This window comes from Chiloscyllium plagiosum, chromosome 4 (assembly GCF_004010195.1).
Source record: "Chiloscyllium plagiosum isolate BGI_BamShark_2017 chromosome 4, ASM401019v2, whole genome shotgun sequence".
Lineage (NCBI taxonomy): Eukaryota > Metazoa > Chordata > Chondrichthyes > Orectolobiformes > Hemiscylliidae > Chiloscyllium > Chiloscyllium plagiosum.
The window spans coordinates 15,669,188-15,693,850 of record NC_057713.1 but is presented as its reverse complement, the minus strand read 5'-3'; the positions used below and the strand labels follow the sequence as shown (position 1 = coordinate 15,693,850).

General features: G+C 42.5%; 1 protein-coding gene across 1 annotated transcript in view; it reads left to right on the top strand.

The window, feature by feature from the left end:
- The first annotated feature begins 3,142 nt into the window (after positions 1–3,142).
- The window catches only part of ralbp1 (ralA binding protein 1), a 68,975-nt gene continuing 47,454 nt past the window's right edge, over positions 3,143–24,663 (top strand). Inside the window, exon 1 of the mRNA XM_043687766.1 lies at positions 3,143–3,204. The gene's annotated coding sequence lies outside the window, so the exon portion shown is untranslated. The remainder of the gene's footprint in view (positions 3,205–24,663) is intronic.

The window sequence follows — 24,663 nt, the reverse complement described above, 5'->3', positions numbered from 1 at the left end:
ATGCTCATCCAAGTATTTTTTTAAAGGTTTGTGGAGTTTCTAACCGTCACTAGCAGCCCCAGCAGTGCATTGTGGATTCCCACCATCCTCTGGGTGAAAAACATTTTTGTCAAATCCCTCCTAAACCTGCCGCTTTTCACCTTAAAATTATGTCCCCTTGTTAATGATCCTTCAAATAAGGGGAGCAACTGTTTTCCACTCACCATTTCCATGCCCTTCATAATCTTATACCCCTCAATGACATCTCCTCTCCATCTTCTTTGTTTCTAAAGAAAACAACACAAGCTTATCCAGTCTCTTTTCACAGCTGAGATGCTATATCCCAGGCAACCTCCCATGAATCTGTTCTCCAGGGTAATCTTATCCTTGCTACAGTGCGGTGACTAGAACTGCACACAGTACTCGAGGTGGAGACCAACCAGAGTTCTGCACAGCTCCAACATAACCTCCCTGCTCTTATCATCTAGGCCACCACTCATAAAAGGTAAGTGAGCGTACACTTTCTTAACCAATGCATTAATCAATCCCGCCAACTTCAAGGATCCGTGAACAAACACCCCAAGATCCCTCTTCTCCTCTGAGTTTCCCAGTGGCCTGCCATTCATTGAGTACTCCCTTATCTTGTTATTTCGTTCAAAGAGCAGCACCTCACACGAGAGTTAAATTCCATCTGTCCATTTGACCAATCTATCTACATCCTCTTGTTACCTCAGAGCTCCTTCCTGTCTCAACTCCCTGGCCAATTTTCATGTCACCCATAAACCTACGCATCATCCCATTCTCCCCCACCTCTCAATTTTCTTCTACATTGTTTGTATGTATTGCAAACAGTAAGGGACCCAGCATTGTGGTGTGCCCCCAGTCTACCCTACCATCTGTCTTCTTGATTCCAGATCTAGTTAAAGGATTTTGGAGTAGAAACAGCATTATTATGCAGTATATTCTGTTGGTCTAGGTAACCTGGATTGCTGTGTGAGACTCCAGTTAAGAGTTCTAGGAGAAAGTGAGGACTGCAGATGCTGGAGATCAGAGCTGAAAATGTGTTGCTGGAAAGATTGCAAGTTAGGAAGGTGGTGCTGAGTTCGAGGGTTGGGACTGAGACAAAGTGGGGGGCGGGGAAATGAGGAAACTGGAGAAATCTGAGTTCATCCCTTGTGGTTGGAGGGTTCCTAGGCGGAAGAGTTAAGAGTTTTTTTGACAAGGAAATCAGGAAGGCCATTCATCCCATCGAACCTACTCCATCATTTAATTATATCACAACTGACAAGTTCACAAACTCAATTTACAGTTTCAGGAGAGCGTGATATTTATATTAAGATCAAGGTGAAAAGAAATGACCTAATGTAAAGGGTTGAGTCAATGGAAATGTCTACTCCAGATGATTGTGGAAGCTCCATTGTTAGATATATTTAAGACTGAGATGTACAGCTTTTTGGTCTCATGGAGTCAAGGGATGTGGGGAGTGGTCAGTAAAGTGGACTTGAAACTCAAGATCAGCCAGGATCATAAGAAATGGCAGAGCAGGCTCAACAGGTTCACAGAATGAATAGTGCATCAGGAGGCCATTTGGCCCATCACGCCTGCACTGGCTGTATTATCTCAAGCTATCTCCTGCCTTTTCCCCATATCTCTAAACATCATTCTAATATATACACAATCAATACTCCCACTTGTATTTCCTGTGTTCCTTTTCTCCTTGTTCCTTGACACCCTCAATTGACAATTTATTTCCCTCCTCTTGCTTAGCAGACATTGTACTTGCGGCCTCAGACTAAGTGAAAAGGAAGTGACGAGGCCCAAGAGAGAAAGTGGGCTCTGATGAAAAGTCATGGAGACTCTTGCCCTCACTCCACAGATGCTTCCTGACACGCTGATCCAGCATTTTTTGTTTTCGGTCAGAGAAAGAGGGGGTACACTCCTTGCTGCAAAATTGAAGGCTGTTTTATAGTTTTGGTTTTGAGGATTGCACCGGCAAGTTGATAAAGAAAACATAGTATACTAAACTACCTCATGGTAGACTGGTTAGCAAGGTTAGATCACATGGGATTCAGGGAGAACTAACTACTGAACAACTTCGATTATCCAAATAACACAGGTGGGGAGTATTTTGTTCGGATAATCGAATGTTCAGAAAACAGTTTACCCAACCATTGGGACCTTGAGATCTTGTTCGGATAATTGAGGTTGCTCTGTATTTTGAACTGGCTCAAGGGTAGACAGATGGTGGTGAAGGATTGCTTTTCAGACTGGAGGCCTGTGACTAGCAGTGTGCAGCAATGGTTGGTACTGAGTCCACTACTACTTATAATTTATATAAATGATTTGGATGATAACAGAAGGTGTGGTTTGCAGGTGACACCAAAATTGGAAGTGTAATGGATAGCGAAAAAGGTTATCTCAGAGTACAACGGGATCTTGATCAAATGGGCAGAGGAGTGGCAGATGGAGTTCAATATAGATAAATGGGAGGTGCTGTATTTTGGAAAGGCAAACCAGGGCAGTACTTATACACTTAATGGTAAGGTCCTGGCGAGTGTTAATGAACAAAGAGACCTTGGAGTGCAGGTTCATATTTCCTTGAAAGTGGAGTAGCAGACAGGTAGGATAGTGAAGAAGGCATTCGGTAAGTTTGCCTTTACCTGCATGGAGTTTAGGAGTTGGGAGCTCATGTTGCGGCTGTATAGGACATTGCTTAGGCCACTATTAGAATACTGTATTCAGTTCTGGTCTCCCTGCTATAGTAAACTTGAAAGGATTCAGAAAAGATTTACAAGGATATTGCCAGGATTGATTTGGAGATGCCGGTGTTGGACCGGGGTGTACAAAGTTAAAAATCACACAACACCAGGTTATAGTCCAACAGGTTTAATTGGAAGCACACTAGCTTTTGGAGCGACGCTCCTTCAATCACCTCTATGATTCTACTATTGTTTCATAACTGTCAAGACTGGATGCCTTCTATGCCCTCCCAGGTTGAACTGTAGGACAGGCCAAGTTGGAATTCTCGCAGCAACCTGGTGTAACCATTTCTGCTCTGTCTGGCTCTGTTTTTCAGTTCTCAGGAATACTGGTCTAACCAGTTCCTCCTGCTTTCTACCACCCTCCCAAACTTGAGTATTTTTGTTCTGATCACGGTCTTTTGTTTGTTCAGAGTAAAGAAACACTGCAGTGATCCAGGCCTGTCCTTCTGGAAGCTGTGCTAAGGTTTGGATTCATCCTTCCTATTGCAGACTCCATTTGCTACGACTGTTGCCGTCCTTCTCTGCTTGCAATTATTTTGGTTTTAAAAATAAGTTCCTTAAAGTTTGATGATTGATTTGTGATTTTGCCATTGCTGATGTAGTAATTTCTAAGGTAATTAGTATATTTTCTAAATAATTTCATTTCTTTCTTTTTTGGGGGGGGGGGATGACCTCCATTGTCACTGTGATCGTATAGTTAAGCATAATCTACTCTTGCAATATTTTGATGCAGATTTTAAAGGGCATTCAAATGATGTCACAGTCATAGTAGATCTATTAAAGCATCTAACTGGAAAATAACTAGTTGTAAACTATGATCTGTAAGTTTATTCTTAAGTCCCTCAGTGACCCCTACCAGAAGGGGAGAGTGATGACTTTAGTTTGTTCCAAATAATATTCACCCTGTTTGTTTTAGCTCTTTACATAGTATTCTGAATCATCAAGTTATCTTGATAGTCACCTTGGCTCTTGTTGTTTTAACATTAAACATGACACTGTCAAACTAATTATTGACACTGTTTTGTTCATGGGGTGCAGTGGTAGTGTCTCTACCTCTGGGTTAAGAGGCCTGGATCCGAATCCCACCTGCTCCACTGGTGCATGATAGCATCTCTGAACAGGCTGATGAGCAAAATATTTACAAGGACTGTTCAGAGAACCAAGCCTCACGTCTGCCTTTCACAAGATGTTCATTCACTGCATGGTTGTAATTTGCACTCCATGGATTAAACATTTGAATCTCACACAAATACTGTTCCTACTCAGCATGAATGATCCAGAGTTGTACTGGAAAATGCATTGTTAAACTTTGGGTGAGGGCAAGGACTGTGTTCATTTGTGATATTTCTTGCAGTTGAATAGTCACCACTCTGCACTGTCTGCCAATAGCAAGTTTAATCCTATGTTTGGTATTTACATCAACACAACCCCCACCATTTCTTTAGCTAATAAATTAATGTTTTGGGACATACTCACATTGTGAGTCAGCTTCAGTATTCAGCTCAGAAATAATTCTTTATGTTTATATACCCCTCTGGGCATTTCAGAATGGGTAGTAAATGCTGGCGTAACCAGTGACACCCTCATCCTGTGAATTAATAAAAATAGCATGGGATCCCCCAAGTGAAAGAGGCCATGATGCCCACATACAGCAGACCGCATGTGGCAATCGACAAACAGAAATGGATCCTCCTGAAAGATGACTGAAGTATAAAACTGGCTGTCATAGCATTTGTTAACTTGGCAGATGACTAGACTGCAGTGAGGGAATTTGGTGTTAGTAACAAAGACTGGAAACATTAAGCTCCATCTGTCATGTTTTTAACACCTATTCAACTTGCCTGTATCCCCCTTATGTCCTCATCACAACATGCACTCACATCTTTTTATATCATCAGCAAATTTGGATACGTTACATTCTGCCTATTCCTCTAAATCATTAATATAAATAGTAAAGCACTGAGAGCCAATGACCGATCCTTATGGTACTCTACTAGTTAGGCATTTCCAATATGAAAACAACCCATTATTCCCAAATTTCTATCTACCATGTGTTAACCAAACCTCAATCCATTCTAGTTCATTAACCCCCCAATACTGTAAGCTCCTACCTTGCTCCTCAATCAATGATCATTTATGTGGCACATAACTGAATGCCTTTTGGAAATCCAAATGTAGTGCATCTACTGGTTCCCCTTTATCAACACAGCTTGGTCTATCCCAAAACAACTCTATCAAATTTGTCAAATTTCCCTTTCACATAACTATATTGATATTGATAGCTATATTGATTTCTGTTGTTTTCTGTTATATCTCTGCTTGATTGCGTTAAGCTTTTCTAAATGACATGCTATTTGTTCCTTATTATTAGACTCTCGCACTTTTACATCTGCAGATGATAGGCTAACTAACCTGCAGTTTTCCTACTTTCTCTCTTAAACAGTGGTGTAACATTGGTGGTTTTTCAATGCACTAGAACCCCCCCCCCCCCCGAGATTCCAGAGGGTCCGAAACAGTTTGACCAATGCTTCCACAATCTCTACAGCCACTCCCACTTTTCACCCAGAGTATGGTGGGAATGCAGAATGCACTGCATGGGTGGGTAGAAGAAGCTGGAAGTCTCACAACCTTTAAAAATACATGGACGAGCATTTTAAATGTCATAACTATTGGCCAAGTGCTAGCAAGTGGGATATGTGTAACCAAGATGGTGCAGACTCTAACTCATACCCTATCAGTGGGCCAAAGGGCCTCTTCTGTGCAATGCCACTTGTCATGCTGTTTCTATATAATTTTAGGTTCTACCTCTTTTGTCGTTCGGAGAAGTCTGGATTTGTTTGTCTTTCCTTTTGCATTGGAGACTGCGACTGTACCCAAACTATCTGCTCACTTTCCACCAAACTTTTATTCCAATCAGTCCAGTCCAGCTCTGTTCTAACCCCATTACAAAGTCAGCTCTCTGTGAATTGATTTTTCCTTCTCTGAATTATTGCATGCCATTTTCCACTATCACCCTGATTTTTACAATACAATGATCACTGTCTCCTGAATGTTCCCACATTGATACTTGATGCACTTGGTCCATCTTCTTTCTGAAGGCCAGGTCCAACAATGCTCGTTGGACTGGGCACACACTGCTGTAAAAAAAATTCCTGAACACAATCTATGAACCTTGACCCTTTCTGCCTCTTAGCCTATGACTAGTATCCCAGTTTATATTTGGGTAATTGAAATCTCCCATTGTAACTACTCTGTAATGTTGGCATTTCTCTGTAATTTCCTTGTAGATTTGTTCCTCTACATCCTAATTGTTGATCTATAGTCTGCACTGGACAATTTAATTGCAATCATTTTATTCAATAGGTCTAGCCAAATTGACTCTGTCCTTTTACTCCTTGAGATATCCTCCTCCTCGAACACCTGCACTGCCCTGCCTATAAAACACCACTATCCTTTCTCCTTTTCCTCTGTTTCTAACTTTCCTGAACAACTTATACCCAGGAATATTTAACATCCAGTCTTGCCCTTCATTGAGCCAGGTCTCTGTCACAGCCGCAAATTTATAATTTCGCACTGTAATCTGTATATAACTCCCCAACCGTATTTACTGTACTCCATGCATTTGCAAAATGATGACAAAATGACAATCTCCATGGCTATAATTAGTGTTTCTGGCACCACCCAATGATTTACCAGATTTATTCAATTCAATTTCACAGCTTGTTTTGGTGTAATTTGAACAAATAACTTACGATAGCATGTCCCATTGCACAAAGTGCTATAAAAGCAAAATACTATGGATACTGGAAACCTGAAACAAAAACAAATTGCTGGAGAAAATCAGTAGCTTTGGCAGCATCTTATGAAGAGACAAATAGAGTTACTGTTCCAAGTCTGGTATGACTTCTTCTTATGTTCTCTCCACAGATGCTGCCTAAGCTTCTTTGTTTGTTACATGAAGTGCTGTGTTAGTGCTCAACTATTGTTGACTGTTAATCAGGATAGGCAATAACTTGGGTTCATGTTTCTTTGAAGTTTGCATCACATGTAGACAGAATGGCTAAGAAGGCGTTTAGCACGCTTGCTTTCATTGCTCAGACTTTTGAGTTGGGACAGCATGTTGAGTTTGTACAGGACATTGGTGACACCTCTTCTGGAGTATTGTGTCCAGTTCCACTCGTCCTGTTGTAGAAATGACATTTTTAAACTGGAGAGGGTTCCAAAATGATTTACCAGAATGTTGCCAGGAATGGAGGGTTTGGTTAATGAGGATAGGCTGGGTCTTTTTGCACTGGAGTGTAGGAGGTTGAAGGGTGACCCTTATAGAGGTTAATAAAATCACGAGGTATAGATAAAGTGAATGGCAGGGTCTTTTCCCTAGGGTTGGGAATTTCAAGACTAGGTGCCATTTTTAAGGTGACAGGAGAAAGATGTTAAAAAAGACATGAGAGGCAACTTTTTAACACAGAGAGTGGTTCGTATGTGGAGTGAACTTCCAGAGAGAGTGATAGATGCAGGCACAGTTAAAAGACATTTGGATAAGTACATGAATAAGAAATGTTTGGAGGGATGTGGCCAAAAGCAGGTAAGTGGGACTAGTTTAGTTTTGGATTATGTGCGGCATGGGCTAAATGGACCAAAAGGTCTGTTTCCGTTCTGTATGTCTCAATGACTCTAATCTATTGTCATTTTTTAAATATGGATAGATTTAGCTGCTTGAAAAGGAACAGATATTAACTTAAATTTCAGTAGTTGGTGTGCAATGATGTAAATTGTTAAACACATGAACAAAATAACCACCAAGAGCAGGCATCTGGAATTATATGTTAAAGATTTTTGTAGACTTTGAAAAAATTCTGCTTTTTCATCACAACTCAAATTTAATAGGAGGAAAGTTGGCACTGACTGACAAAAAAAATCTGAACACAAATGTATGGTTTTGTTACATCCCCCCCCATTGCCCAGATGGTATCTGATGATGTGGTGCCGTGACTAACCTTCTCTCCAGCTGTTTGTAGTGTAAGGGCTGCATTCCTCTGCAGATTTTACACTGGGAAAACAAACGACGAGCAATCAACTCTGTATCTCCAACTCTGCATAAGGAAACAAAAGCATATTTGTGTGTTGTCTCAGTACAAGTGAAAATGTGTACAAAAGGATTTCTGTAAAGAAGCAATGCACGTCATGAAATTCCACTTTACAATGCCGGCAGACTGCCAAACAGCACAGAAGGACAGTGAGTGCTCAAGGATTAGTTTTAAAGGCTAGCAGCTATCGTGAGAACCGCCCCGTGAACATGAAATTTTTTGTAAAATTAGTTTTGTTTTCCTTGTCATTTTTCTCCCTCCTCTTCTGAGGGCACTGAGTCTTTAGGTTTCAGAAACTTGACACCTGACTCGGCCTTCTATTTACACAAGTCTTACCGTGGAGTTATTTAGCTCATTTGGCAGGACAGATTGTCTGCCTCTATACAATAATATTAATAGCATGGGTTCAATTCCTGCACCAGCTGAGGTTAACCACAAAGGACTCTCCTTCTCAACTTGGCTCCTTGCCTCAGGTTAAACCACCACCAGTTGTCTCTCTCTCTCTGGTAACTCAGCAGCCTATTGGTCCTGTAAAAATATGGTGACTTTACCATTGTGTTGTTCAGTTATTTTAACCTTTGAGAATATTACAGACATTTTTGGATCTATCCTCGCTCATATACACAAGCAATTTGGGTCATTGATGGGAGTCTCAAATTGTTTTAATCTCCAAACAAAAAGCCACGTCAAATGTAATGCTTAAAACAGTACCCTGGCTGAGATCAAACAACCCAGCACAGACCAATGATTAAACCTGGGAATGATCTGGTCAATGTGATACTGACAGTCTGTTTCCCCTAGCTGTTTAGTCTAGACTGAGGCACCATAGCATCTGAGTAAGAGGTCAGCCTTCACATAATGATGGGCTGATGCCGTGGTGTCAATTCTGTATTAACTTGCAACTGTGGTCCCCTGCGTTGTGTTAACACATAAGTATTGTCAAGTATTCTGGAAACCTGGTGCTACCCCGAAGTGAGGGTCACCCAAAAGAAGGTGAGTCCAAAGGTATGGAAATGAAGTTGTCAGGAAACTGAGATATTTAGACGTCAATCTGCATTTTGCCTCCACTCCCCATTTTTTTTGTCAGGCTTGGTTTTTCCCTTAGCCTTTAACTCTTCTCCCAGGCAATGGAATGATTTGGCCATCGCTGAAGATAGGCCCCTAAGTGCAACACCATGTCTGTGGTCACATATCTGAGGCCAAATCATTTCCACATTTAGGTGGAGATTTGGCCTGGGGCTGGGAGAGACCCAGTTCCACGTGTCGTCACGAGGAGGCCAAGCTGAGGACTTGCTGATGGATAGACTCACACACACCAGCTCTCTTTTTCACATTTGCAGCTAACCAATGCACAGAAGCAAAAAGTAACATGCAAACCTACTTCACCTACATACCAGACACCCCATCAAGATTTTGGATCCCACATGCCTCTGTTGTTCATTGGTGCTGAGGGTTTAAACCATATACTCAGTGCGAACAAACCTCAGGTTTAGGCATTTTGCCCGAGTCACTTTCAAAATTGTGTAAATTTCCTTAGTTGCCTTTTTTTTCCAACTGAGTCGTGTGTGAAATATTACTCCTGAAAACTTGGCTGTCATGACAAAGGTTATTTATCTGTAACTTTATAATGGACTTTATCACTGTGTCTGCAATGCGTTTGTGTCTGAGATGTGAAACCCCCAAGAAACAATGTTGACTATTTTCCTTAAAATGTTGAATGCTGTACTGCACATGAGTGGAAGGTGATAAGGCAGTGACTGTTGGGGAACTATTTCCTGGGTCATTACAACCAATGTCCTCAACCACTATCCAGGGGTCACTGTTTAGTGAGAAGAAACTCCTTCCCCAAATTGAAAAGTGACCAAGAACAACTAGCCCATCATTGATTGGAAATCAAACTCTTAACTTGTGTCCATCAGGTGAATGAAACTTCTGTCTTAATCATTTAAAATGTTTTTTTGAGGGAATCAGATAGTTTCTGTGAATGTAGTGATTGATATTTTGACGCTTTTGTGAGATGCTATAGCACCGAAAGAGGCCATTCAAACCATCAAATTCCTGTTGGCTCTTTGAAAGTGCTATCCAATTATTGCCATTCTCCTACTTTTTACTGCCAACCTTACATCCTTTTTCTTTCAGAATGGAATTGGATATAACTTCTTAAAGTTATAAATTGTTATGTTTCCATCACTCTTTAGGGAAGTGTATTCAGATTAACATGACAATACATGGTGCAACATTAATCAAATTTCAAAACAGCTTTTCCATTTCCTCAGGGAAGAACATAAATATTTATTTTTCACCGCGGTCTTTGGCTCCCCTTCATAGAGCAGCAGCATTCTGATCTCCTGCTCCCTCCAAGAGATTGGCATTATTTGGACTGTTCATGCAATATTAGATGTGCATATGTTCCTAATTATGATTGTTTTGATGGAGCCAGAGACCAGAAAGATTTCTAGCATAGGAGTGCCAAGTTATATAGAACCCTTGGTAATCGAGTTCATTTGTGTTTGTTTCTTATGCACTGGTTCGTCTTGTTCCTGTTTTGTGGGCCAGAAGTTTTGAAAGGTTTTTAACACTATGTTCCCTGGTTGGTGGGGAATTCTTAAATCATAACCTTCCAAATCATTGGAATTATTACCAATTATAACCCTTATAGTACTTTGTTTGCTCCTGTCAGTGCTACCTCTTCAACTGGTTCCTTTTTTTCTGATCCCATTCCACTGAATTTCTTCAAAAGTATATTAATTATTTAAGGCTAATAGTATGCTGGCCTTCATAACAAGAGGGATTGAGTATAGAAGCAAAGAGGTTCTTCTGCAGCTGTACAGGGCCCTGGTGAGACCACACCTGGAGTGTGCAGTTCTGGTCTCCAAATCTGAGGAAAGACATTCTGGCTATTGAGGGAGTGCAGCGTAGGTTCACGAGGTCAATTCCTGGAATGGTGAGATTACCTTACAGTGAAAGACTGGAGCAACTGGGCTTGTATACCCTTGAGTTTAGAAGACTGAGAGGGGATCTGATTGAGACATATAAGATTATGAAAGGATTGGACACTCTGGAGGCAGGAAACATGTTTCCGCTGATGGGTGAGTACCGAACTAAAGGACACAGCTTAAAAATACGAGGTAGACCATTTAGGACAGAGATGAGGAGAAACTTCTTCACCCAGAGAGTGGTGGCTGTGTGGAATGCTCTGCCCCAGAGGGCAGTGGAGGCCCAGTCTCTGGATTCATTTAAGAAAGAGTTGGATAGAGCTCTCAAGGAGAGTGGAATCAAAGGTTATGGAGATAAGGCAGGAACAGGATACTGATTAAGGATGATCAGCCATGAATGGTGGTGCAGGCTCGAAGGGCAGAATGGCCTACTCCTGCACCTATTGTCTATTGTCTAAATCCAAGATTGTGCCAGTTTTCAATTCTAAAAATATTGATAATGTTAAAGTGAGAAACAGTCCCATAACTGAATGAGAATTTGTGCAATGAGACTGAACAGAATGATAATAGTGTTATCAACTGATGCCGGCCCATCCTCTACTTGGTCTGAAGTGCACAGATCTCTTTCACTTTTTTAATTGAATCTATATGTGCCATATGTTGCTTCAAGAGATGACAACACCTTAAAAAGTACCTTTCCAAAACACACCCACACTCCAAACTCACAAGTAAAAGTGTTCTGACAACTCAGTTAACAGTGCCTGTAAACAGGTAGTAAATCTCTCACAGTCGAACAATGTAACGCTGGAAAAGCACAGCATGTCAGGCAGCTTCCGAGGAGCAGGAATGAAGGGCAATGTCCTGACCACTCAAAGGGTGAAAATTTAAACTAAGCCTGGCATATAACTATCAATCATTATTAATGGGTGCATTCTCTAGAGCCTCTAATAGTCTGATTCCACTTGTTAACTTATCAATACTGGATATCGGTTTGCTCGCTGAGCTGGAAGGTTCATGTTCAGACATTTCATCACCCTACTAGGGAACATCTTCAGTGAGCCTCCGGACAAAGCACTGCTGATGATTCCTGCTTTCTATTTATATGTCTGGGTTTCTTTGGATTGGTGATGTCATTTCCTGTGGTGATGTCATTTCCTGTTCTTTTTCTCAGGGGGTGGTATTTGTTAATAGAGTTCCGCTTGGAATGCCATCCTTCTAATAATTCTTGTGCATGTCTCTGTTTGGCTTGTCCTAGGATGGATGTGTTGTCCCAGTTGAAGTAGTGTCCTTCCTTATCTGTATGTAAGGATATTAATGATTGCTTCTGTAGTCCAATATTTCAATATATCTACAGGAAAACAACAATACGGACCAAATATTGAACTACAGAAGCAATCACCTCAACATCCACAAATGAAGCTGCATTAGAACATTATTCCAATGAGCCACCACATACTGCAGAGCAGAGGAAAATCACCTATACATTGTATTCAAAAAGAACGGGTACCCAATGAACACAGTCCGCAGATCTCTCAGGAACAAACCCAAACAAGCAGACAAAACACATCCAGAATCCCAAGCCACTCTCCCCTACATCAAAGGCATCGAGGAAATGACTGCCAGACTACTCAGACCCCTTGGCATCATCGTAGCCCACAAACCCACCAACACACTAAAACAGCAAACTTTGGTTAGGCCACTGTTGGAATATTGCATGCAATTCTGGTCTCCTTCCTATCGGAAAGATGTTGTAAAACTTGAAAGGGTTCAGAAATGATTTACAAGGATGTTGCCAGGGTTGGAGGATTTGAGCTATAGCGAGAGGCTGAACAGGCTGGGGCTGTTTTCCCTGGAGGGTCGGAGGCTGAGGGGTGACCTTATAGAGGTTTACAAAATTATGAGGGGCATGGATAGGATAAATAGACAAAGTCTTTTCCCTGGGATCGGGGAGTCCAGAACCAGAGGGCATAGGTTTAGGGTGAGGGGGAAAGATATAAAAGAGACCTAAGGGGCAACGTTTTCACACAGAGGGTGGTATGTGTATGGAATGAGCTGCCAGAAGATGTGGTGGAGGCTGGTACAATTGCAACATTTAAAAGGCATTTGGATGGGTATCTGAATAGGAAGGGTTTGGAGGGATATGGGCCGGGTGCTGGCAGGTGGGACTGGATTGGGTTGGGATATCTGGTCGGCATGGACGGGTTGGACCGAAGGGTCTGTTTCCATGCTGTACATCTCTATGACTCTATGACCCTATACAGACAACAAGCAAAACTAATGTCATTTACAAAATACCATGCAAGGACTGTAACAAACACTACATTGGACAAACAGGCAGAAAACTAGCCACCAGGATACATGAACATCAAATAGTCACAAAATGACATAATTGTCTCTCACTAGTATCCTTACATACAGATGAGGAACGACACCACCTCGACTGGGACAACATATGCATCCTAGGACAAGCCAAACAGAGACACACACAAGAATTCTTAGAAGCATGGCATTTCAACCAGAACTCTATCAACAAACACATTGACTTGGACCCGATTACCCCCCCTGAGAAAAAGAACAGGAAATGACATCACCATAGGAAGTGACATCACCAACCCAAAGAAGCCCAAACGTATAAATAGAATGCAGGATTCATCAGCAATGTTTCATCTGGAGGCTCACTAAAGATGTTACCAAATATAGTGATGAAACGTCTGAACATGAACCTTCCAGCTCAGCGAGCAAACCTACATCCAGAACCTCAACCTGAGCGACAAATCTTCTCAAAACTCGCTAACTTATCAATATTCTCCTCAAAGTTTAAGTGTTTCACCCGAATGCAAAACGTCCATTCTCTTGCTCCTCGGATGCTGCCTAACCTATTGTGCTTTTCCAGCACCACACTTTTCGACGTGGATCTCCAGCATCTGTAGTCCTCACTTTCTTCCATTCTTGCGAAATAGTCCTGAAGAGTGCAAGATGAAAGACTTTGAAAATGTATGTCTTTGTTCATAAATGCTCAAGTTTTGTACTACCAAACAAATACTTCTATTCCCATGTCCTTGCACTTCCTTGTTCTTTTGTATGCGTAATCTGATGGACCATTTCAAGTGTTTTTCTTTTACCAATTTCAGACCTAAATTCATAATTTCTTTAAAAGAGATGTCAGATTTCATGATTGACATTTCCCTTGAAAAGCTGTTGAAAATAGTTTTTAAATCCTTCTTTTGGTATTCATTCAGCCATCACTGGAAATTGTCTAAACACCCAAAATAAAGCTCCCACCATTTTTGAATAAAAGGATAAGAAATTGCATTTATATATTACCTTCTGTAACTTCAGGGTGTCCCAAACCTTACAGCCAATTTATTTCCTTTTAAGTGTATTCACTGTTGTAATGTATACCAAGTTCTACAATCACATCCTAAAGATGATGACAGCCGTACATTGTGTACATCTGAAGATCCCGTATTTCAGTGCAAAAATCAGTGGTTAATCGAGATTGGCTAAGAGTGAAAAACTTCTGTCCTTTGTGGTGCTCTGGGGCCAGTTTGAATCCCTTTTTCCGGTTGTAAAGAATTGCAGTAGCAGCCTTGGAAGGGCTTCTGGCTACCTCTCCATCCCTGACCTGCTGATTCTCAAACCATTGCTGCCCTGGATAGATCATCAGAATAGTATCTATTCCAGGCAGGATGCCACATGTACTACACAGAATAAAGGGAGCATACTAATTACAATCATGAGATAATAATAGGTGATAAAATTGCCAACACATCACCCATTCTAGATCAATATTTGTTGAAGGGACTGCTGAAAATGGCCGAGTGAAATGTTTAAATCTCAGTTTTTGAGGGGCTTGGTACCCCCTTCCCCCCAACCTCCCCCCACTACCATCCCCCCCACCCCCACCCCCAGTTGCTGAATCAAGCTCCAAGCAGCTTGTAAAGAGCTGGCCAGTTGGCTCCTCAGACTATCACCATCCTCAGCGTTTGAATTAAGCCACACCAAAAGATTCCAGATCGCAGGGCCCAGCAGTCTCTGGATCCTAGCCATCATTGTTGGAGGTGATGACCTAGTGGTATTATTGCTGGAGTATTAATCGAAAGACCAAAATAATTAGATTAGATTAGATTACATCTTACATTTATGGGCGGCACGGTGGCACAGTGGTTAGCACTGCTGTCTCACAGCGCCAGAGACTTGGGTTCAATTCCTGCCTCAGGCAACTGTCTGTGTGGAGTTTGCACATTCTCCCCGTGTCTGCGTGGCTTTCCTCCGGGTCATCCGGTTTCCTCCCACAGTCCAAAAAATGTGCAGATTAGGTGAATTGGCCATGATAAATTGCCTGTGGTGTAGGGGAATGGGTCTGGGTGGGTTGCTCTTCAGAGTGTCGGTGTGGGCTTGTTGGGCTGAAGGGCCTGTTTCCACACTGTAAGTAATCTATTCTAATCCAAAGACCAAAATAATGTTCAAAACCTATCATGTTGAATATGAATTCAATCAAATAATCTGGAATTAGGTGTCTAATGTGGACCATGAATCCATTGTTCATTGTCAGGAAAACCCATCTGGTTCACTAATGCCCTCTAAGGAAGGAAGCCATCATTACCTGGTCTGGCCTACATGTGACTCCAGACCCACAGCGACTCTTAACTGCCCTCTGGGCAAATTAGGGATGGTCAATAAATGCTGGCCTAGCCAGCAATGCCCTCATCCTGTGAATGAAATAAAAAATGGCATGGCCTTCAGGAGATCGACAGCAAAGACTCCTCCTTCTTTCAGGTCTCATGGGGTGGGGCTATGGGAAGAAGGGGCTGGGATTACTACAGTCAGAGGAACGGGAAGTTTTCAGCAAAGTTTTCAGTGGCCACGCATTCCCCTTCCCCCCATCTTGCCCCTGATTGGCTTCAGACTGGGGTAAATGGAGGAACCCTCTCCACCACTCAGTAGCAGGGCACTCTGCTTCCAGCCACTATTTTTGCCTGCCGGGAAGGAGAGGTATCAGGTCAGTGGCAAGTCGAGGCATTTTAGTTGCTGGTAATTGACCACTTAAGGGCCTTAATTGCTCTGTGTTGGACCCACACTTAACTGCAGAGATGGTGAGAAGGGGGTGGGTGTTTCTACAGGGCCAATTATTTTGCTCTTTTTGCAACCTTTAGGAGGGAGAAAATTACAACCCTCAACTCCATGAACGAATCAGGAGAAATCCTGCGACCGATTTACTGCTGAGCTGCCTCAAAGTGCATCATGGCATACACATCTCAGCGACAGTATGCAACATCTCACATGTCCCCGTTACAACAGGTGGGCACCTCTCTTATAAACACTGAAATGTAAAAGGAGGAGTAGCCCAATTGAACCTTCCAGGCTTCTCTGCCATTCAATATATTCATCACTGATGATCCTGCTCAGTCCCTTAGCCTGCTATCTTCCCAAGTCCTTTGAGCTCTTTAATCCTCAGAACAATATCTAACTCTTTATTGAAAACGTTGTGACAGAATCGTGTGAGGAATCCAACGAGGCCCGTCTTGACATTAGCCATCTTTTAACTAAGTTCTGAGCGTCGAGTCAAAATTTGTGACATGGGGCAGCAGTGAGTTGCCTATTAAGGGGGAATTATTGCTAGTTAATGACCTCATTAACTGTACATCTCACCTCATTAATGTGCAACTTCCTATCCTACCACTTACTACGGGCAAACTAGACACCAAGAATTGTTGACATGGAAGTTAGAGTGGCATCATTAGCTTAATGCTTACTCCGAAGGACCCCCATGCTGGGCACCAGGCACAAATATCTCAGAGCATGGTCAATGGGCACCAACCACATGCGTATTGTGTACATGGGACATTGGCAGCTGACATGTGCCAGCCTCTTAAGAACCTTCATGGGACATCTCTGAACTACCTACTGTTGCTTCTGAACTTCAGTGTTGCTCCTTAGCTGAACCAGCAAGTACCATTGTAATAGGAAGGACATTGTATGCTCAGGGACACACAACCAGCCAATGGACTGGACCAGACTATCTCTTCACTTGCTGTATTAGCAGTCACTCTTTTCGAGTCCAGCAGGATGCTCACAGCATATTTTGCCGCCTTTGCACCTTGCCCCTCAGCTAAGCTTACCAGCCTCACCATCCTGCTGGACTGCCCTGCTGAGTGTGTCATGGTGGTCAGCAGGGGTAACATTAAAGAGGTTTATAAAATCATGAGGGGCATGGAAGGGATAAATATACAAAGTCTTTTCCCTGGGGTGAGGGAGTCCAGAACTTGAGGGCATAGGTTTAGGGTGAGAGGAGAAAGATGTAAAAGAGACCTAAGAGGCAACTTTTTCACTCAGAGGATGGTACATGTATGGAATGAGTTGCCAGAGGAACTGGTGGAGGCTAGTAAAATTGCAACATTTAAAAGGCATCTGGATGCATATATGAATAGGAAGGGTTTGGAGGGATATGGGCAAGGTGCTGGCAGGTGGGACGAGATTGGGTTGGGATATCTGGTCAGCATGGACGAGTTGGACCGAAGGGTCTGTTTCTGTGCTGTACATCTCTATGAATCTACTTCAAGACAACTGGCTACTGGTCAGGGGGTAGTGGAGTCATAGAGGCCTACAGCATGGAAACAGGTCGTTTGGCCCAACTCTTCCATGCCTTGCACAGTAAGTCAAGAGCAGAATGAAATCAAAAAGCCAGTCCAGGAGTTGGACACAATCAGTCAGCCACTTGGGGCAGTCAGAGTTAAGATCCTCTCCAGATGGCAGTGAGGAACTGAATGTCAGGCTACCATCCATCTTGACTCTTTCTGCCCTATTGTGGATGGTTCCCTCCGGGATGGAGACATGAATGTATTAAGGAAGATGAAAGCAGGTAGCACAGCTATTACTATTGGTGCAGATGAGGAGGTGTTCCAATGAATGATTAGGCAGCTCCTCCCCAATTGCACCAATAGTAATAGCTTTGCTACCATAATAATTCAACTCACCTGGTGTTTATACTCCATGCAAGCCTTGAATGGTAGCTGTGGAATAGTTGGTAACTCTCTCACCTCTGAGCCATAAGGTTTAAGTTTCAAGATCCCCCGGCAGGGCTTGAGTACAAGATCCAAAGCTGAAATTCCAGTGTGATACTGAGGGAATGCTGTACTGTCAGAGGTGCCATCTTTCAGATGTGGAGGTCGATAAAGTCAGAAGTCACATGACATTAGATTATGGTCCAACAGCTTTATTTGAAATCACAAGCTTTCGGAGCACTGCTCCTTCGTCAGGTGACTCTACCTGCTGAAATAAACCTGTTGAACTATAACCTGGTGTCATGTAACTTCAATCTTTCAGATGAGATTTTTAAAAAGGCCCACTTCCCTCCTTGAGTGGATGTCTAAGATCCCAAGCATATGATCTTGAAGAGAAGAGCACTTATTCCTGCTGTCTTGGCAATATTTATTGCTCAACTGGCATCACAAAAACAGATCATCTCAGTATATTGCTGTTTGTGGGAGTTTCCTGTTTACAAGTTATTTGTCATGGTTTCTACATTACCACAATCATCACAGAGTAACAGAATCACATATTAAAAAGCAGCAGTAAATTGTTTTGAGACATCTGCATTGTGAAAAGTGACATATAAATGCCAGTATTTCCTTATGCTCCCAATCTGCTTAAATTAGCTCATTTAGTCTATCCTCCTCCTCCTTTCTCACTTGTGAACTTACCCTTTAATGCATCTATGTTAATGACAGTGAGTTTCACATGCTAGGTCCAGTATCTGTTTCCCCATCCTCATTGCTCTTGACGTGAGAGATTTGCTCTGCCATTTCAAAGTCAACACAATTTTTTGTGAATCTAGAGTCACATATCAGGCAGACTGGCAGGTTTTCTTCCTAAAACATCGTTAGCCAACTTTTCTTATGTCAACTGATGATAGTTGCCAGGATCACATTACTTATCCAGATTATTCATTAAGTTTAAGTGCTATGTCATAGTCATCATGTTGTACAGCACAGAAACAGACCTTTCGATCCAACTTGTCCGTGCCAACCAGGTATCCTAAATTAATCTAGTCCCGTTTGCCAGCATTTGACCTATATCCCTTTAAACCCTTCCTATCCATGTACGTATCCTGATGCCTTTTAAATGTTGTACCAGGCACCTCCACTTCCTCAGGCAGCTCATCTATACTTACATTATCCTCTGCATGAAAAAGTTGCCTCTTGGGTCCCTTTTAAATCTTTCTCCTCTCACCTTAAAACTATGCCCTCTGGGAAAAAGACTTTGGCTATTCACTCTATCCATATCCCTTATGATTTTATGAACCTGTATAAGGTCACCCCTCAGCTTCCAACACTCCAAGGAAAATAATACCACCCTATTTGGCCTCTCTTTATAGCTAAAACCCTCCAACCCCAGCAACAACCTTATGAAATTTTTCTGCACCCTTTTAAGTTTAACAACATCTTTGCTATACCTGGGATCCAAGAATTGAATGCAATACTCTAAATGTGGCCTAACCAATGTCCTGCACTGTTGCAACCTAACATCCCAACCTTTACTCAATGCACTGACCAAGAAAGGCAAGTGTACCAAACACTTTCTTCACTACCCTGTCTACCTGTGACTCCATCTGCAAGGAACAATCAAGCCGTACCTCAAGCTCTGTTTGTTCAACTACACAGCGATGGGACTTGAACCTATATCCCAGACCATGAAACTGGGCCGATGGCTGGGTTTTCCAGCCCAGTGACATTGCCATTGTATGCTATCTCTCCTGACTATCTTACATTTGGAACTGGTCATTTTCCGCTTCCTGTATGTGGAAACATCTTCTCTGTGTCTGCCTGTATTTTCCTACATTTTAATGGAACAAGGAGAGGGCTGTTGTGCACATTGAGGTAGGGGCCCAGGGCCCTATGAATTAGGAATTGGGCTCAGCCAGGAATAATAGGCTAGTGGTTAGGTTTCAGGGAACTGAGAGAGCAGGTAGTGAGCCTCACCGATCAGATGAGATCAAGGTGTTAATGGAGAACAAGGGTGCCCAGGGAGATGTTTGAATATGTTTCAATGCCAGAGGCTGCCCTGTTTATTTACAACAAGTATTCCAGAAGCAGGAGGACAGCTGCAGAACTGAGGGTGAAAACAGAAAATAAAACGTTGGAGAATGGTGATTCCAGGAGTTTTGATCATGTAAGAGGAACAACTCCCAGTGGAGAACAATGTTTGGAAAACAGTCAAACCCTGTGCCGCTCTATGGTTAAGGTGGAGAACAACTCCCAGATAACTTGATCCTTTATTTTAGTGAAGCTCAACATAAAACTTGAGGAACAGTCTTATCAATTAGGCTCCCTAACCTCTGGACTAAGCATTATTCTCAACACTTTCAGATCCTAATCTCTGTTTACCCTTTGTTTTGGATGGCGGTGGCTGACGATGTTTCCCCTTTGACTCATTCACACCTCCTGAGAACCCACCTTTCAATTTGATTTCCCTTCCCATTACCATCTCCGTTGGGTTTGCATCATCACCCCACTTGTCATTCAGACTATCCTGCGTCCTGCCTGATCACAAGTAAATCAACCTTCTCCTTTGTTATGCCTAATCCCCTCCAGTTGACAAACCACTACCCTGACAAAAAAAATCTGCTAATCCTTTAACTGTTGTCAATCCTAAACAAGACGTTAAACATTAACTCTGCTTCCCTCTTTACGGATGTCACCTGATCTGCTGGGCATTTCTGGCATTTTCTGTTTTTATTTCATATTTGCTGCATTCACATTTGTAAAAGTTCCAATCCAATTGATCCTTGACATCTTCAGATGCAATGGAAGTCGATTTCTGCAATGATAAAGCTGCTTGTCCATTGCACCTTCAGCGGAGCAGTCAGAGAAAACACAGAGAGAATTTCCTTCCTGTGAAATGATGATAGACTTTGTCAGAACCTTGCCCCAGCCTTTGGCAGGGAGCCCCGTATGGTGGGATTGTCTTACGAGCAATGGTTGCACAGGGTTGGGACTCATAGAAGAATGAGAGATTCTCATTGAGAAATCTAGGATTCTTATGGCTCTTGACAGAGCAAAAAATGAAAGGATATTTTCCCTCATGGGAAAGTCTAGGACCAAAGGGTCTTCAGAGTAAAGGGACCCCAATTTAAAACTGAGATGAGGAGGAATTTCTTCTTTCAGAGGGCTGAGAGTCTTTGGAATTTCTAGCTACAGCAAGCTGCATGGGCAGAGTCCTTGTGTATAGTTAAGGCTGAGATGGCTATATTCTTGATCAAGATTACGGGTAAAGGCATGAAAATGGATGTGAGGAATGTTGGATCAGCCATGACCCTATTGAAAGGAGTAGCAGGCTTGAGGGGCTGAATGGCCTATTTTTGTTCCTTTTCCTTATCGTCTTATAGAGTTTTTACCGGTTCCTTTCGTTTGTCATTTGCCTTGAGGATAATTGTATCATTCCAGCTGAGATCAGCTGCTGGTCTGTGTGGCACAAAACTTGCACTTTTATTGACTGGATCTGGAGTTGATGGGTTTTTTTTAAACAAAGGGTTCTTGTTCTATTTTGATACAAATATTAATTTTGATACTTGCTGCTCTGATTCTTCTCTGAAATTATCCGGTTCCTCAGTACTTTCTTGACGGAACATATTTTCCTCATACTACGTTTCCTTGGCATTGGGAATGGTCCTTGCAGCGGGAGGTTAGGTGGTGAATATTTTGATCTTCCCTGCCATGATATATTACAGCAAAATTAGCAGTTTACTGTTTCCACATTGCAATCCATTTCTCTACTGCTGACTCATTCCATTAAATTTAAATTGTTTCCTACCCATTTTACAGATTCCGTTGCTGTGGATTTCCCCAGTGACTTGCTAGTTGATTAGATTACTTACAGTGTGGAAACAGGCCCTTCGGCCGAACAAGTCCACACCGACCCATTCCCCTACATTTACCCCTTCACCTAACACTACGGGCAATTTAGCATGGCCAATTCATCTAACCTGCACATTTTTGGACTGTGGGAGGAAACCGGAGCACCCGGAGGAAACCCATGCAGGCACGGGGAGAATGTGCAAACTCCACACAGTCGCCTGAGGTGGGAATTGAACCCGGGTCTCTGGCGCTGTGAAGCAGCAGTGCTAACCACTGTGCCACCATGCCGCCCGTGATGCCCAAGAAGAGATGAAACTCAGTTAGAAATCAGGAGATGATTTCTTGTTGAATTTCTTTCATTTTTTCCATACTGTTGATAGCTGTGGAAGGACATGAAATGTGTAAATTTTGAAATTAGATGTAGTTTGTTAGTAAGAGAGTCATAGAGTCCTACAGCATGGAGACAGGCCCTTTGGCCCAAACTGGTCCATGTTGACCAAAATGTCCATCCACGCTAATCCCATTTCTCTGCACTTGGTCTATAGCCTTCTAATTCTTTCCTGTCCAAATGCCTTTTAAATGTTGTTAACATACCCGCCTCAACCACTACTGCTGGCAACTCATTCCATATGCGTATCACCCTCTGTGTAAACAACTTGCCCCTCAGGTTCCTTTTTATTCTTTCCCCTCTAACCTTAAAATTATGCCCTCTCGTCCTTGATTTCCTAACCCTGGGAAAAAGACTGGGTGCCTTCTTTGACTTTGACAGGTTAAATTGGCTACGATGAGAGTCTTTTCTCTGACTATCAGAAGGGTATTTCAACATGATTTGGACAACAATTGGTCTCTCATTTTGGGTGACTTATTATTTCTGAAGTACAAAGTTGGCAGAAGTGAGGACTGCAAATGCTGGAGATTAGAGTCAAGATTAGAGTGGTGCTGGAAATGCACAGCAGGTCAGGCAACATCCGAGGAGCAGGAAGTTCTGATGAAGGGTTCCTGCCCGAAATGCCGATTTTCCTGCTCCTCGGTTGCTGCCTGACCTGCTGTGCATTTCCAGCACCACTCTAATCTTGAATTACAAAGTTGTCAGTTTCACTATCCTGACTTGGAAACATATCAGTTTTACCATTATCACTGGGTCAAAATTCTCAAGCTCCCTCTACAACAGTGCTGTTAGTGTTGCTACACCACATGGACTTCAGTGGTTCAAGGATCACCTACCCAAGGGCAAGGGGGTTGAGCAACCAATGCTAGCTTAACTGGAGAAGTCTACATCCTACGATCAGATTTTAACAAAGCTGAATTTAAAACCAAAGCTGATGCTCCAGATAATACTGAGGCAGTGAAAGTTGAAGATCCATAATGCTATGTAACGATTATCAGCAATTTAGCCAGATTTGTCCAGACAAGTTGTGCAGAGAAATGCTGATGAGTTAAGTGGGAAAAAAGTTGCACCTTAATAGATTAGGGACCAGCATTCTGGCAGGCAGGTTTGCTACTGCAACACAGCTACGTTTAAACTAAGTAGAGGAGGGCAGGGGACAAACTGGATGTTTAAGAAGGAAATTGGAGGGAAAGTTAGAACAAGGGAAGTCAAGAAAGACAACAGTATCAATGAGGCAGAAAACTCAAAAAGGGATCATGCTGTAAGGTTGAGTGAAATAGGAGTTGATGGGAAGGGTGAGGGCAGTAACAAATTAAAAATACTATACATGAATGCACGAAGCATTAGAAATAAGATGGATGAGCTTGAGGCTCTTTTGGAAATTGGCAGATACGATATTGTGGGGATAACTGAGACGTGGCTTCAAGTGGACAGGGCCTGGGAAATGAATATTCAAGGCTACACGTGCTATCGTAAGGACAGACTGACGGGCAGAGGGGGTGGGGTGGCCATGTTGGTAAGGGATGATATTCAGTCCCTTGCGGGGGGGGACCTAGAATCAGGGGATGTAGAATCAGTGTGGATAGAGCTAAGAAATTCTAAGGGTAAAAAGACCCTCGAGGGAGTTATCTACAGGCACCAAAACAGTAGTCTGGATGTCAGATGTAAGTTTAATCAGGAGCTGAAATTGGCCTGTCGCAAAGATGTTACTACAGTTGTTATGGGGGATTTCAACATGCAGGTAGACTGGGAGAATCAGGATGGTATTGGACCTAAGAGACTTCGTGGAGTGCTCTGAGATGGATTCTTAGAACAGCTGGTGCTGGAGCCTACCAGGGAGAAGGCAATTCTGGATCTGGTATTGTGCAACGAACCAGAATTGATCAGGGACCTCGAAGTGAAGGAGCCATTGGGAAGTAGTGATCATAATACAATAAGCTTCAATCTGCAATTTGAGAGGGAGAGGGTACAATCGGAAGTGACAATATTTCTGTTGAATAAAGGGAACTATGGAGCTATGAGGGAGGAGCTAGCCAAAGTTCAATTGTGCAATACCTTAGCAGGGATGACCGTGGAGGAACAATGGTGGATATTTGTGTATAGTGCAGAAGATGCAGGATTAGTTCATTCCAAAAAGGAAGATCAATCCTAGGAGGAGGCATGGGTGGCCGTGACTGACGAGGGAAGTTAAGAAACATATAAAGTTAAAAGAGAAAAAGTACAACATAGCAAAGATAAGTGGAAAAACAGAGGACTGGGAAGCTTTTAAAGAACAACAGAGGATTACGAAGAAGAAAATACGCAGAGAAAAAATGACGTACGACGGTAAACTGGCCAAAAACATAAAGGAGGATAGTAAAAGCTTTTTTAGGTATGTGAAAGGCAGAAAAATGGTTAAGACTAAAATTGGGCCCTTGAAGACAGAAACAGGGGAATATATTACGGGGAACAAAGAAATGGCAGAAGAATTGAATTGGTACTTCAGATCTGTGTTCACTGGGGAAGACACAAGCAATCTCCCTGAGGTAACAGTGGCTGAAGGACCTGAACTGAAGGGAATTTATATTTGCCAGGAATTGGTGTTGGAGACTGTTAGGTCTGAAGGTTGATAAGTCCCCGGGGCCTGATGGTCTACATCCCAGGGCACTGAAGGAG